This window comes from Triturus cristatus, chromosome 9 (assembly GCF_964204655.1).
Source record: "Triturus cristatus chromosome 9, aTriCri1.1, whole genome shotgun sequence".
NCBI classification, from domain to species: Eukaryota; Metazoa; Chordata; class Amphibia; order Caudata; family Salamandridae; genus Triturus; species Triturus cristatus.
In genome coordinates this window covers 817,250,156-817,266,226 of record NC_140592.1, presented here as the reverse complement: position 1 = coordinate 817,266,226, position 16,071 = coordinate 817,250,156, and the positions used below count along the sequence as shown (strand labels likewise).

At 42.9% G+C, this 16,071-nt stretch overlaps 1 long non-coding RNA gene across 1 annotated transcript in view; it reads left to right on the top strand.

Annotated features, from left to right (window-relative positions):
• The first annotated feature begins 892 nt into the window (after positions 1-892).
• Positions 893-16,071, top strand: part of LOC146798891 (uncharacterized) — a 53,917-nt gene continuing 38,738 nt past the window's right edge. Inside the window, exon 1 of the long non-coding RNA XR_014969211.1 lies at positions 893-1,111. This is a non-coding gene — a long non-coding RNA (uncharacterized LOC146798891). The remainder of the gene's footprint in view (positions 1,112-16,071) is intronic.

Below are 16,071 nucleotides of genomic sequence, written 5' to 3'. Positions count from 1 at the left end.
TTTTGACTTTTCGATTATTATCAAACCAAGCTCCTTTCTTTTTAGATCTTTGTGTGCCGACTTTAATAATTTTTGATTGAATTCTGATTTATTGTTGGTGCAATAAATTCAAAGTTTGTCTAACATTTGTTGAAGACCAATCGGTGTGTTATTCATTACAAGCAAACCAGCAGCATATTGTAACATCAGAAGATGTAGCTGGATCACACATGAGTTTATCGAGGTCTCTCTTGGGTCTACTGTAAAGAGGGTCTGTTGTATATCACAACAGGTTGCAGCACTCATCCCTTTTAACTTACAGTTCTTAGGAACTTTATGCCATTCTTGAATAGGGATATTAAAAAGTTGGGTTGGCTTTGCTCAGGGCCGGCTTTTGGGCGGTGCAAGCAGTGCCATCGCACCTGGTGCCAAGGTCAGGGGTTGCCATTTGTGCTCATTTCTGAAAAGCCTGCACTGTCGAACACTGTTGTTCCTCTTTCTTTTCCACCATGTTAATCTTTGTAGAAATAGAAGGAAGATAACAGTGTAAACAGATCACAAGGCGCGCTCATGCCTGCCCATGTGCAGTGCTGCCACATTTGGCTATTTCCTACACAAATAGGCAAAAAATTTCCCATTTGTTAGAGAAAAAAAAATTGCGGGTGGCTACTTTTTGGGTATTTATTAGCCTGTTGTGTGCATTTTTTAAGCTGTTGCGGCGCCTCAGCAGTGTCGTCATCACCACAACACTATCATCATTGGCAGCCAGCCCTCAGCAAATGGACAACGAAGAGCACAGCATGACTGGCCCCGATTGGCCTTTGTGTGTAAGTGCAACCACACTGCATGCACCACCTGAGGATGCGTTACCAGCACCACCTGAGGATGCAAACTAGCTTGTTTGGGTCCCATGGCCGTCAATCTGGGAGTGCGCGAAAGTGCTACCAATGAAGACCATGAAAACATTATTGTCCGAAGTCCGTCCCGCGGCAGTGAAAGTCACGCTGAGTCAGAGTGCTGTGGAGTTCGAAAGTGGAGCAGGAGTCAGTGTCAAGGCAAGGGCTGGTTGGCCTATTCTGCAGCCTGCTTCTGTTGCGCGTGATATCCCTAGGTTCCCAGCAGGTTTATTAAGGTAAGATAAGTGTTCGAAGTGCTCACTTCTCCTGATCTGCTACTTTCACCTGCCCTCCTCTTTCTCTTTTTCCCTCTCCTCCGGTCGCTCTCTTGCTGCTCCTCAATTGCTAAAAACTGTGACTTCAATAAACATCTGTTACCATCTGTTTGCTCTACTTTCCTTCATTTGTTTCCCTGTGAAATGGTTCCAAAACAGAAAGAAACACTTTTGCTAAGTGTTTTGCAGACTGTTTACTCTTGCAACCAGGTGAAACACCCACATGTGTGCTTAACCACCATAATATCACAGGCTCTGCATTCTAGGCACCTTGCACATGAACACAAAAAGTTTGAGGACTTTGCCTGAACCGCTCGCAGCAATATCACTGCATTGGCGGAGTACTGGCCCGGCCATTAGAAAATGCATGTTTTTTTACTTTGTGCTAATCGTGAGGCTCCCCGGTTGTATCCTGGTACACTTGTTCTGAGTTTCCTATTACTCGGCAGGCACCGCTTTGATTCATGTTCTAACCATCCACTGCCATTCGTCACCTGCTTCGTATCTGAGAGGCGCAATCTATGCAGTTAAGGGCATAGGTTAAAACATTAACTTAAATCCTTTGCTTCACGTGGTGTACCATTTGACCAGTCAGTATTTGAGTGCCTGTCCCCTGAGTTTTCTGCTACTGCATCCAAACATATCATACAACAATGAACATATGACTAAAACAAGGCAGACCTAATAGGTTTGCTAATGCTTGTTAGTAGCAAAACAAAAATAACAATTTCATTGTGAATAATCAGAATTGAAAATGTTTCGGTTCTGAAAATATGAGACTGAATTAAACATTATTAAGTCTGTGGAATGGTTAGTGGACACTTTGACCACTAATCTTACCTTAATAAACCTGCTGACGTGACTAAGCCACTCAGAAGACCGCTAACCATTCCACTTCACCTGCTCCGCCACTGTCAGCTACCCACCCTCTTTCTTCCTCTTACACCTTTTCCCTCTCTTTCTGTCGCTCTCTCTCTGCTCCTCACTTTGTGGTAAATAATTCTCCTTTACCTGGACTGAATTTGATACAGGAACATAATAAAATAGCTCAGTAAAATGAGAGGCAGAATCCGGGGTATTAGAGGTTCGGAATGGGCTTTATTCCAATACTCGATTATAATCGGTTGCTCCCAATGTTCCGTCACTACGAAGGTTCAGGAAGTGAAGCACACACATTATTGACATGAAATGGCTTTTATAATACATACATTACAATGAAGCGAATGCAATAGGCGTAACAATTGATAAGGAAAATGACGAATTGTCTGCGTAACCGAAAATGGGTGGAACAAAGAGTAAAAAGGAACATAATTGGTGGTGATGTCACCTATAGGTGGATCTATAAGATAATACTTGGCATGGATGCGCGCGCAGCAGCATGACGTGTGATTGACGTGTAACTAGGGGGTGAAGGGGACTTGACATTTAGCTCTACATGTGGAGACAAGAAGTCTGAGGGGTCAAGTCAACCTAATCCCAAATCATATCTAACATCCTATGTTTAAAGAACTATGTTATCCACAAAGGAAGGACTCTCGGACAGAATCTATTCTATACTGACTGTGCGTGCGTGTACAAGCGTCTAAGTGTCTACACTAAATGCGAGGGCAGGAATCTTCCATAGTAACAGGACTATGAATTACTTGCATAAGGGCAGAGAAGCCGGGCCCTTTGCTTGGTAGCTGGAAGAATGTTTACTTAAACTACTAGGCAGGAATGCATCGGCTGAGGGAGAAGCAGATAACTCGAAGGTGAAATACAGTTCTTGGCAGAGAATAGGCTGATGTCAGGCTTCGTGAGCCGCGCAGAGAATGAGACAAAGTTCATGGTCACAGATGCAGGCTCAGACTGGAGCTTTCAGAGGCAGAAGGCAAGAGGAGTTTTGATGACAGAATCAGGGCCTACTTGCCTGGACTGTAAAAATGGCATAAGTGAGCCATATAAAGCCGGTGGCCTTTTGTACTTAGGAATGGAATATCCGGCCTATTCATGGCGGATCTGACAGAGGACATGTTGACGGTGGACGCACATGTATTTGCGTCTTCATAACTGGAACTGGAGGGAACATACATGTACTTGTGACATGCACATAGAACCGTTGGGGTCCAAGATAGGGGACATAACTGACCAGAAAAATCCATATTTCCACATTCCCTCCTTGTCCCCTACTTGCCCGTTAAGAGATATCAATCTTCATTAATCCATTGATCTGTTCATATAGCATCATTTGTTCTTCTTTCTTCTTCCGGGATCTTGAATGAAATCTTGGTGGTGGAGTACACGATGTGGCACACAGACCACAAATCGCTGGTCCACATTGTAGACATAGACAGCAACTGAATAGTATGAGAAGGCCAATACCTAGGAAGGATAGAACTCTCCATCCCCAGGCTGATATCACACTCCAAAACCAACTGGACCAAGTCCAGGTGCCTGGATTCTGGTGTATCTGGCTTACAATCTTGTGAAGGCGAGTTATAGCTTTATATACAGATGGCGAATTCTCTGGTATGAATACGCAGCAGCTTGATCCGATGACCCTACAAGCTCCGCCTCTATCAGCCAGGATGACGTCAAGGACAAGACGATTTTGAAGCACAACAATCCGCATAGCAGACTGCTCTTCTGTTAAATTGCCTAAGGCGGAAATAGTTTCATTCACTACTGCTTCAAGAGTTCTAGTTAATCTACGTATCAGCTTACTATTGGTAACTGTACCTATATAGGGAAAGATGCCTTTATTGAAATCTACATACTTGTCCCATGCTGTCTCAGTATAATCGACAATTGGGAGATCTCTCCGCTCTCTATTGTGTACTAAATGAATATTTCTATAATAATCAGGAGGAGCTAGGAAAACAGGTGGCAAAAGGAATGCTATGTAGCAGGTACCATCCCAATCTAGAGGTAGACGCATATATGCAGTCTGACCACATATAAAGTAGGAGTGGCGATAAGCTCTGAATGAAGATTTGCCTTGATCACTGAATTCTACTGTAGTAGTGCATTGACTATGGCCCATATGTATGGAACCAACCTTTCTTACACACAATTCACCTTTTGCTGGGAATACTGACATGGTGGGTAAGACTAGTTCAACTTCGGATACGACATTTAGAATCATGAGATTAGGTGTAAAATTACCTAATCCATATACTTCATTTTCTAGATCAGTTCCTGTTCTTTTGGGGCGACCCTCCTTGTCAGGATAGCAGACCTTGAGTAAAACTAGGTTTAGGTTTCCCCATACCCACTGATCTTGGTAAACTGCTGTGTCTGAGTCTATGGAATTGATTAAACTAAACCATGCTCCACAGGAGCCATTATGTGTAAATGGATGTGGAAAGAAAGGCAAGACTCCTTCATAATTCTGATAGGGAGGGAGTCGGCCACACACCCAACAATTAGTTGCATTACTAGTCTGATGGGAATGATGTAACATACTAATGAAAGTGTTATTGCGCAGCGCAAGTCTATAGGACAATTCATGCGGGGGTAAGTCACTAAAAGAATGTTCTGCAATAACATTGTGAACATTTCTGGCAATAGGGTAATATATGTGCAACAACATACTGGTAATAATTATTAAAAGACTTAAGGAAAACAAAATTAATAATGTCCCTATACAATGGCTACGCAGTGATTTACAATACGCCTGTCGTTTCATCATTTTTCGCGACTGTTCATGATTCAGGTCTAGAGGATACATGTCAGAGACAGATTCAACCGCTTCACCTAGGAGAGGACTTAAACAATCAAACCGTCTGACGTCCTAGGCCTTAACTTAACTTTGTAAAGTTCGCTTTCAGTTTTTTCCACCAAAGGAAGTTTTGAATCAGTCTGTGAGGGAGTGCAGGGCACAATGTCTATATCCGAGGATTGTCCATGAAATTTCTTGATATGACTTGAATGAATCCAGCCCTTGCGGCCCTCGATCTTCACGGCTGTTCTTGTGGTCAGCAGAACCAACTTGGGTGTCTTCCACCTGGGCTCCAGCTGAGACTTTCGGTCGAAGTTTTTCACAAATACAATATCACCCGGAACTATGTCATGGGGTTTCACCTCAGTGTTGTCGGGAAATGCTGCAGCAACCTGTGAACGACAAGATTGTAGTGCAGACATCAAGGAAGCCAAGTAATCTGTCAGCATATTACAGTCAATATCAGTTATTTTGCGTGGTACAGGCGTCCCCCACATATTTGGTGGTCTGCCGAAGATCACCTCATACGGGGATAGCCCTGTTCTAGAGTGTGCTACCATTCTCATGTAAAAAAGTGCAACTGGTAATGCTACTATCCAGTCGACCCCTTTCTCTCTGCATATTTTGGACAGTCTGATTTTCAGTATCTGATTATGTCTTTCTACGAGACCTGCTGCCTCGGGGTGTCGGACACAGTGGAATTTCCACTGATATCCTAGCAGAAGTGAAACATGTTTCATTAATTCGGATGAGAACGGCTGGCCGTTATCTGAGTAGACAACACGTGGTAAACCGTAGCGTGGGAAGAATTCTCGAACTAACTGTTTGGCAGTAGTCGGGGCAGTGTAATCTGAAACCGGGTATGCCTCCGTCCAACGGGACAGAGCGCAGACAACTACGAGAACATATTTGAATCCTCGACATCGTTCCATCTGGATATAATCCATCTGGAGGACTTCAAAAGGGTGATCAGGAGGATGAAATCCACCCTGTTCTACGGGAACACTTTTTCCTGGGTTGAACTGGCAACAGATCATACAGGTACGGACTTTTTGTTTGGCTGCTGCTCGTAAATGTTTATTGAACCAAATGTGTTGAATGCTGTCTAGCATAGCTTTTTCTCCTAGATGTGCTGGACTATGTATAGTGTTAACTATAACTTGGACCATTGAATCAGGAAGGAACCATACAGACTTTTCTTTCATCATCCATCCTTGGTCCGTTTGGATCCCTCCTAATTCAGTCCATTTCTTTATTTCGTCTGGTGTAGCATGTGTCTGTATGTCAATTACGTCAAGAGTAGGATCTTTAACTGTCATACAGTGTGTCGGCATCGGGACTATTGTCTTTGTCATGTCGGATGTTTGGGTTTGAGCAGTCTGTTTAGCTGTTCTGTCGGCTAAATCATTGCCTTGAGAAATGATATCAGTAACTTTCGTATGAGCTTTACATTTCATAATTGATATTGCAGTAGGTAGATGTATTGCATCTAATAAGGCATGAATGAGGGGTCCGTGCTGAATGTGGGCACCGTGGGAAGTTAAATAACCTCTCTCTCGCCACAGCACGCCGAAGTCATGTACAACTCCGAATGCATAACGTGAATCAGTGTATATGTTTACTTTTTTACTTGTGGCTTGAATACAGGCTTGTGTCAGAGCGATGAGCTCTGCGGCTTGAGCTGACAAAGTATTTATACGATTAGTTTCAATGACTTCAGTATCTGTTGTGACTGCATAAGCAGCCACCAACTCTCCTGTACTTGTTCTCATACATGAACCATCTACATACAACGTCAGGTCTGGATCTGACAATGGAACATCTGTCAAGTCTTGTCTAGGTTTCGTCGTTATAGTAATAACTTCAATACAGTCATGAGCTAGTGGGTCTGTTCCGGTTACTGGCAAAAGTGTGGCAGGATTCAATGTGTTACAGCGTCTGATTTCTATGTGTGGCTGAAACAATGTAAGTTCATACCCTGTAAGTCGCGCTATAGTCAAGTGTTGCGTTTGCGTTCTATTCACAAGGACTTCTACTGTGTGTGGAACTTGAACTGTCAATGGATGTCCTAATACTATGGCATCGCTTTGTCTGATTGCTAAAGCTGTCGCTGCTACTGATTTCAGGCATGCAGGCAAAGCCTGAGCTACGGGATCTAATGTACTAGAAAAATAAGCACATGGTTTGTGTGCTCCTGCTTGTTCCTGTGTGAGTACTGACAAAGCAGTACCTCCGCGTTCTGTAACAAAGAGTGTAAACTGTTTTCTGTAACATGGCGTTGCTAAAACAGGTGCTTGACATAAAACTTTCTTTAGGCCTTCAAAAGCTTGTGTATGTTCCTGAGTCCAAGGGAGAACAGTCGATGTGGCTGCCTCCTGGGTTGTCAACTGAATGAGTGGTTTTGCTAGAAATGCATATTGCGGGATCCACTGTCTACAGTATGAAGTGAGGCCTATGAAAGCCCGCACCTCCTTTTGTGTCTTGGGTATTGGCATGTTAGCTATTAACTGAATGCGGTCTGGTGTAAGCTGCCTTCCCTCCTTGGACAGCGAGTGTCCAAGATAAATAACTCGCTGGACACAGAATTGCAGCTTAGAAGGGGACACCTTGTGCCCCTTTTCGGCTAGAAATTGTAAAACTGTCAGTGATGCTTTTTCACATTCAGGTTCGCTTCGGGCGGTGATCAGCAGATCATCGACGTATTGAAGCAGAGCAGTGTTAACTGGCATGTGGATACTGTCAAGTTCTCGTTTCAGTGCTTGGCTATAGATGCTGGGGCTTTCTGTAAATCCTTGAGGTGCGCGTGAGAATTTAAAGCTACGTCCATTTAAACTAAATCCGAATAAATATTGGCTTTCCGGATCTATTGGGACGCTGAAAAAGGCATTCTTGAGATCGATTACAGTAAAGAATGTTGCTTCGGAATCAATAGCTGTCAGTAATGACGAGATATCGGGAACCACAGGAAATTGTGGCACAATGCATTTGTTTAACTCGCGCAGATCAATAACCAATCGATATACTGGCGGGGCCTTTGGATCTGTTCGTTTAAGAATCGGAATTATTGGTGAATTACATATATTGGAGTCAGTTTCTACAACCACTCCTTGGGCAATGAGTTCGTCAATGATTTGTAGTAAAGCCACTACAGCATCTGGGGGTAACTTGTATTGTCGCATTCGTGGTAGTACCACTCCTGCCTTTAGTGTGACTCGATATGGTGTAATATTCATGCAACCAACATCAGTAGGGCCTTGTGCCCATAGATGTGTGGGTAAAGTCTGTAGTCGGGGATCCATGTCTCTGGACACATAATGACCTTTAAAATCACGTAAAAACAATCTTACTCCTTCCGGAGAACAACATATTATAGCTCCTAGAGCTTTTAACGTTTTTATTCCTAACAAGTTTTCTGGACATGATTTAGTAAGCAATAAATCTGTAGTTCGGGTCAGAGGTCCTATCGTAAGTGGCAGAGGTTGTGACACTTCATTAACAATAGGCTTTCCTGAAAACCCAAGGGAAATATTCTGTGAGCCTGAGAGGGGTGCCCCTGGAACTTCACTACGTTTTATTGTTGTTCGACTTGCCCCTGTATCGAGTAAAAACTTTCTGTCTTGGCCTAATAGTTCACTATGTACATAAGGTCCTTCTTGATCTACAGGGATTTCGATAAGGGGTAAGTCAACTTCCCTCTCTAGGCTTTTTCATGCGTAACGCTGATACTCAGGGTATTCATACTGTGCGGTCTGATACATTTGTCGTGTTGTTGTTTGTGTGGCAGTAACAGGCAACGGTGGTGCAGCTGGCACAAACTGTATTGGCTGTTGTGCGGCTGGCATGGCCTGGGCATGCTGCATAGCTCCTTGTTCATTCTGATCTTGTCTGAGTGGCCGTGATCTTTCTTGTGTTTTACCTATGGCGATATTATGTTTTAAAACTGGGCAATCGTGTACATAATGACCTGGCTTTTTGCAATAATTGCATGTCCCTTTTACAGGTCCTGCTGACTCGGAATGTGTCATACCCTTTTTATGTCCTTCAGCTGGAACTGTCTGGGAAACTAACATTTTCATTTTCGTGTCTTTCATGCGTCTGTGTTCATGTTCTTGTTCCTCTCTAATTCTATTGTGATGGTATTGTAACATTTGTAACATTTGTGATGGAGTGTTACCTTGCCAGGTACTCTCGAACTTTAATACTCTATTCTTTACTGGGGGCAGAGCATTTTCTACTAATTTTGTTACAAACAGATGTGGGTATGATTCGCTACTTGCTTTTATGCCACTATTTATACCAAAACATTTTTCAAATCGGGCATAGTAATCACTAGTGTCCTCATCTTGCTTCTGTTTACAGGCTGAAATTGTACCCCAATCTTCCTTTTTCGTAGTTAATAAACGTGGCAGTACCTGTACTAGTAATCCTGGTAATGCCTTAGTTTTGTCCCCAAGCCCTGCTCCTGCAGTTCGGGCCTTTTCTTCTGCTTCTAACACTGACCATTCTATCTTTTGGTCTACTACCTCCCACTCTTTTTCCTTGAGTTTCTCATAAATGCCAGCAGGCATCAATACCTTTAATATTGTCATAATGTCGGGATAGGTGTACTCTCCCATGAGTAACATGTCTTTAATTTCTCGGTGAAAACCCGCTGGGTCTTTGTCATGACTGGGTACCACTTTCTTCATTTGTAACAATTCTATTTTCGATATGGGCGTATATACAAATACGCGTTTAAACTGATTGTCCTCGCCCTTTATTGGGTGCACTTCTCGTAAGGGATTCTGTCTATCCATGTGATACATAGTTCTTTCCTTGACGGGCAATGGAACATGTTCTGAACATACAAAAAGAATATATTGCTTTCTTGATTCTAGAATTTCTTTAATTAATTTAGTACCTGGACCCCTCCATTTATTCATAAGTACTTCAGTCAGTATGTCAGGTAAGGGACCAGGGTCCGAATGTTGACTTCGATATAGTATAATGAGTTGTTGAATCATATAAATCCCAGCTAACCTCTGTTCATCTGGGGTAAGATTCAAGAATGTGCGCACTACTGTATCATCACTATATTTTCCGGGACTGTCCACCCAATGGACAGCTGCCCTGGCTAAATCTTGTTCATCCATAGAATCGAGGAAATGATAACCCCTTCGTTCTCGGAGTAATTTGTCAGCTGTTTGGAACGAATGCTCATTAGACCTTATATGGACTATGGGTGTTGGGAAACTCCTGTTATTGTCTGGACATATCGGGCGTATCGGGTCATTAAGACATCTCGTACTATTACAAGATCTTCTTTTACCTACATAGGCTATAGTTTCTGACTGTCCTGTGGGCGGTCCTGACCCTTCTTCCTCGCTTTGTTCGAACTCGTCTACCTCTAATCTCTCTTCGTGTAGGCGTTCTATTTCTTTACGGATCTTTCGGCACATGGCTATTATACAATTTTGTTTATCATGTCTCCCTTCTGATATATTCTGGCTCCATCTTGTAAGAATTTGCATTGCTTCCGGGTCTACCCCCGGTCGGTCTTGATTTCTGATCACACAGTTTATGAGGAAACGTAACAGTTCCCCCTGTATCTCTACTTTCTGGTATTCCATAGCTCTGTTAATACATCCTGGATCTCGCCCTGTGTGGACAAAATGGTATATATTATCTAGATGCGCAGTCATTCCTGGTAACTTCCCTAAATACACTGCGGCTCGTCTGATACGCAATGATGCTAGGGTCATTTCGTCCTCCTTTCCAGGCACAGGGTCATATCTACAATCTATAAGAAGTTCCTTAAGCGCACGGGCACTAAGGAGTTTGGGTGTACGTGAATGTGCTGACTCTTGAAAAGTGAGTTTATTTATTCTGGGTGGCGTAGAAAAGATATTGGTAGCACCTCCCGTGGCCCCATCTGGGGTGTCGGGTGTGAAAGGATTCGTTGAACGTGATACAGCAACTATAGATGTGGACACAGCTATAGAAGCAGCTGCAGGAGCGGATGCAGAAACAGATGTGCTTGCCAGAACTTGTGACTCGATTTGTTGCTGTAGGGATACGGGTGCTGGATCTGGGCGTTGGATCTCCCTGGTATGCGGTCTATGCGGGGCAGAATTAGCATATTCGGGAGCTGCGTTATCTAAATATGAGGAAAGAAAAACGTCTTCTGCGGTTCTAGGATGCCCCTTAGGATGTACCTTTATTGGGAACAATGGGGGTGGCAAGTCTTTCGGTACTTCTGGGGTAGCCTTAGGTAATCCTTCGGCCAGAAGGGGATACATACCATTCATAAGGGCATTTCTTTGTCTGTCTACTTGTTCTGATTTCACTCGGATACCTTCCTCAATTAATAGATTTTCTTGAACTTTATTGGAATTCTCTTTACTCTTCTCTTCCTGTCTACGTGCCTTTTCTGTTCGTCTGTGTGATTCTTTACGCCATAATTCAATGGCATCTTTCTGTGACTGTCTGACTTTCCTTTTCCATAACTCTTCTTCTACTTTCATGATGCACTCTGCATCCCAGGTTCCCGCTGTGGGCCACCTCTGACTTTCTGGTAATCCCTTGGTGTAGTCTACCCATAAATCAAGAAATAATATAGCGTCTAAGCCATGTTTATGATACATAAAGTGCCCTGGAGTGTCCCTAGGAGGAATAGGAACGGCTTCTTCGAGTACCCCTTTTCTTGTAGTGATCTGTCTTAATTTCGAAAAGAGCGGCATATTGAGAACTGACCTTATACTTGGTTTTGACCAAACTGACCTGATACTTGAATTTGAACAGACTTAATACAATAAACACGATAATGAACAGTCATTCATACCACAATATACAGAACGTATTTAAACATATTAAACATTAAACATTAAACCTTTAACTGAAACAACAATGATGATTGTCTGCATAACTAATCACCAAGCTTAATTCTCGACAATAACTAGACAATGACTAGACACTTCGGAATACTTCGGAATACTTGATATACTGCTAAACAGTACAGATACACTGCTAAAACAGTGCAGACCGGATTTGTGTACCCAAACCCGTCTTGACCGGCACAACCTATGTGCACGTCAGAAATGCCTCCCCAGCAATGGTACTCACCGGGTAGCTTCGGAAACGGAAGGCCTCAGTAACTTGAACTTGACCTGGACTGGACTCGACTCGTCGGACACTGGGCTTGACTTCGGACTGGTGGGTCTCTGTATACCTCGGATCTTGCTCTCTCAGCTAGGCTCTGGTCGGGATACTTCGCACTTCTCACCGCCTCGTCTGGGTGTTGATCGCAGTCTCAGTCGCCCCCGCTTGACCGGAGGGAGATACAGGAAATCCTGCTGGTACGCGTTATTGTCCGTCCAGCTGTGGCAGGAGACCGGGCCTGCAACGCACCGCCGGCGCGTGAGATGAGAAAGTGTCCCTGTTCGGGCGCCATTCATGTGGTAAATAATTCTCCTTTACCTGGACTGAATTTGATACAGGAACATAATAAAATAGCTCAGTAAAATGAGAGGCAGAATCCGGGGTATTAGAGGTTCGGAATGGGCTTTATTCCAATACTCGATTATAATCGGTTGCTCCCAATGTTCCGTCACCACGAAGGTTCAGGAAGTGAAGCACACACATTATTGACATGAAATGGCTTTTATAATACATACATTACAATGAAGCGAATGCAATAGGCGTAACAATTGATAAGGAAAATGACGAATTGTCTGCGTAACCGAAAATGGGTGGAACAAAGAGTAAAAAGGAACATAATTGGTGGTGATGTCACCTATAGGTGGATCTATAAGATAATACTTGGCATGGATGCGCGCGCAGCAGCATGACGTGTGATTGACGTGTAACTAGGGGGTGAAGGGGACTTGACATTTAGCTCTACATGTGGAGACAAGAAGTCTGAGGGGTCAAGTCAACCTAATCCCAAATCATATCTAACATCCTATGTTTAAAGAACTATGTTATCCACAAAGGAAGGACTCTCGGACAGAATCTATTCTATACTGACTGTGCGTGCGTGTACAAGCGTCTAAGTGTCTACACTAAATGCGAGGGCAGGAATCTTCCATAGTAACAGGACTATGAATTACTTGCATAAGGGCAGAGAAGCCGGGCCCTTTGCTTGGTAGCTGGAAGAATGTTTACTTAAACTACTAGGCAGGAATGCATCGGCTGAGGGAGAAGCAGATAACTCGAAGGTGAAATACAGTTCTTGGCAGAGAATAGGCTGATGTCAGGCTTCGTGAGCCGCGCAGAGAATGAGACAAAGTTCATGGTCACAGATGCAGGCTCAGACTGGAGCTTTCAGAGGCAGAAGGCAAGAGGAGTTTTGATGACAGAATCAGGGCCTACTTGCCTGGACTGTAAAAATGGCATAAGTGAGCCATATAAAGCCGGTGGCCTTTTGTACTTAGGAATGGAATATCCGGCCTATTCATGGCGGATCTGACAGAGGACATGTTGACGGTGGACGCACATGTATTTGCGTCTTCATAACTGGAACTGGAGGGAACATACATGTACTTGTGACATGCACATAGAACCGTTGGGGTCCAAGATAGGGGACATAACTGACCAGAAAAATCCATATTTCCACAACTTGCTGAACACCGTGACTTCAATAAACGTCTCTTACTCTCTGTTTCCTCTACTTTCCTTTTTTGTTCCCTTGTGAAATGGATCCAAAAAAGAAAGAAACACTTTTGCTGGAAATGTCTTTTTCTGACATTATTCTGTTCCAAAGTGCAGCCTCGGGTCGAAGAGAAAAAAGGTTCAAAATACAAAAAAGAAATAAACAACTAAATAAAGCATGACAGAGCAGTGGCAAAGTGACCAGTTTGGTTTTATTCACCCCCAAACACTTAGTGCCACTTTACAAAGTTTGCCAATGAAGCACTACTATCATTTTTCTCGTATTTCTTTTTTTATGTTTGAAATGCTTTATTGAGGAAAAAGTATAATGAACAACAAAATACAGATCATAGAAAGAACATTGTCATACAGAATCAAAAAGAGAAAAAATAAAGGATCATCATGAGATAAATATAAGAAACCAGAGGGAAAAATTAAATTAAAAAGCATTTTGTAAAATTTTAAAGGCAATCAGGGGAAAAAAGGGGGGAAAGAGAAGAAAAAGAAGGAAAAAGGGAAGGAAGGGAAAGAAGAAAGAGAGAGGTAAATATGAGGCGTTAGGAGAAGGATAGATAAAGAAATCAGAGAGAAACAAGGTAGAATAAAAAGAGCAAACAAGCCAAGGATAGGGAGTAGTTGAAAGGCAGGAAAGAGAAATGTAAATGTAGAAGATACAAAAGGGAAAGAGTAACTTATGGGGGTTTGAAATTCTCAGAGGATAAAGGAGAGATAGATTTTGATTTGAGAGCCATGCGGTCAAGATATGCTGTGAGAGGCAACCAGAATAAATCCCTATTGAGGGTAGGAGTGGAGGCAGCAGCAAAACGAACATCAAGCCTGTGATGTTGACAAAGAGAATTCCACCAACATTGTATAGAGAGCTTAGAAAGGTCCTTCCAATTAGAAGAAATATGTTGGAAAGCCAGAGCCAACATAAGATCTAATAGACCAGAGGAGCGGGAGGGAATATCAAGAGTATCAGAGATACTACCTAAAAAGAGAAGAGGGATAGAGTATGGAATAGAGATAGAGAATAGACGAGAGACATAAGACCACACCTGATCCCAAAGTGCGAGAACAGAAGGGCACAGAAAAAGTAGATGAAAAAGATCAGCATTAGGAGCAGAACAGTTCCAGCAGGTAGAGTCCTTATCAGGAGAAAAGCGAGAAATAGAAACAGGAGAGAGATAAAGCCTGTGATATAGAAAGAACATAGATTGAGTTAGTGAGGCGGAACGGGAAATTTTTAAGGACCTGGCCCAGATTTTGTCCCAAACAGCTATAGACCAGTCGCAGCCCAAATCAAGTTCCCAAGCAAGTTCCAATTTAGATTTTGGGCGGGTCGGATTGGGGGAGGAGAAGAATTTATAGATAAGAGAGGCCTTAGGATATCGTATTTCTTTAAACAGTACTGTTTTCCCGGGGTGGGGAAGTGCACCATTCCTAGAGATACTGCAATACCTGGTTGATGACTGGAGTGGTAAACGTTTAATGTGATCGTTAGCAGCTGTTTTCCTTATTTTAGTTTATAAAATGTGTACCGCGGCTCTGTGTTCAGGGATGTGGTCTTTTTAGTCATTTAACACACATATTTGGGCCATATGGTTTATGTTGTCCAAAGATTTAGTTCTGCTCTCCAGTGTTAGCACTGCACTAGAGACCTTCCCTCTAAAATGTTACTGGGTGTTTGGTTCTGCCTCCACCTGTCCCACCTCGTCCTCCATCAGAATTGAGTTGAATTGGCTGCCCACAAAGCATTGGGTGCAAAGCCTGGCTAGAGGTCTAGAGCTGTCAGGGTTTATCACCCGCAAGTGCTGGGTGCAGTACCTGACATTCAACCCCTGCTGCACAGGGCGGGTTAGCCACCCTTTGATGGTTTGGTGCATGGCCTGGCTAGAGGCCAGGACCTGTTGCCTACTCTTGCTGTGTACAGCTGAAAACCATGAGCAGCAGTGGTTGGATACCCACATAGGGTTGAGTGCAGAACCTAGCCAGAGGCTAAGCCCTGTGGCCAACCCACAGCAATAACAATCAACACAACCCAACTAAACATAACAAAACACTCAATACAGTAACAGCACACCAACAACACACCAAACAATGAGACACAAACCCTCACTTTAACAATATACAGTAAAACACACCAAAACATGAAAAAACACAAAACACAGCAATTACAAATTACAATACAGCAGCACAACAACAGCACAACAACAACATAAGGCAACAACAACACATGTAACTACAAAAATAGCACAACCTAAGCATGGCATCACATACCGAGAACAAAACACCAAACACCAATAGCTGCAGAACAAAATATCAATTATAAATACTCAAAAAGCAAAGCCACAACACAACAACACACCTACAAACAACACATTAACACAATGACAGAATCAACATACCAATAAAACACCATAAAACCACACGCTAATATGAAAAATACAAAAGCAAACAATAACACTACAAACATTTATGGAACACAATAATACATAATTGTATTGTATTGTTTGGTATTGTATTGTATTGTGGTTGTTTTTATGTGTTGTTGTGGTATGCTGTTGTGTTGTTAATTGTATTGGTGTGTTAT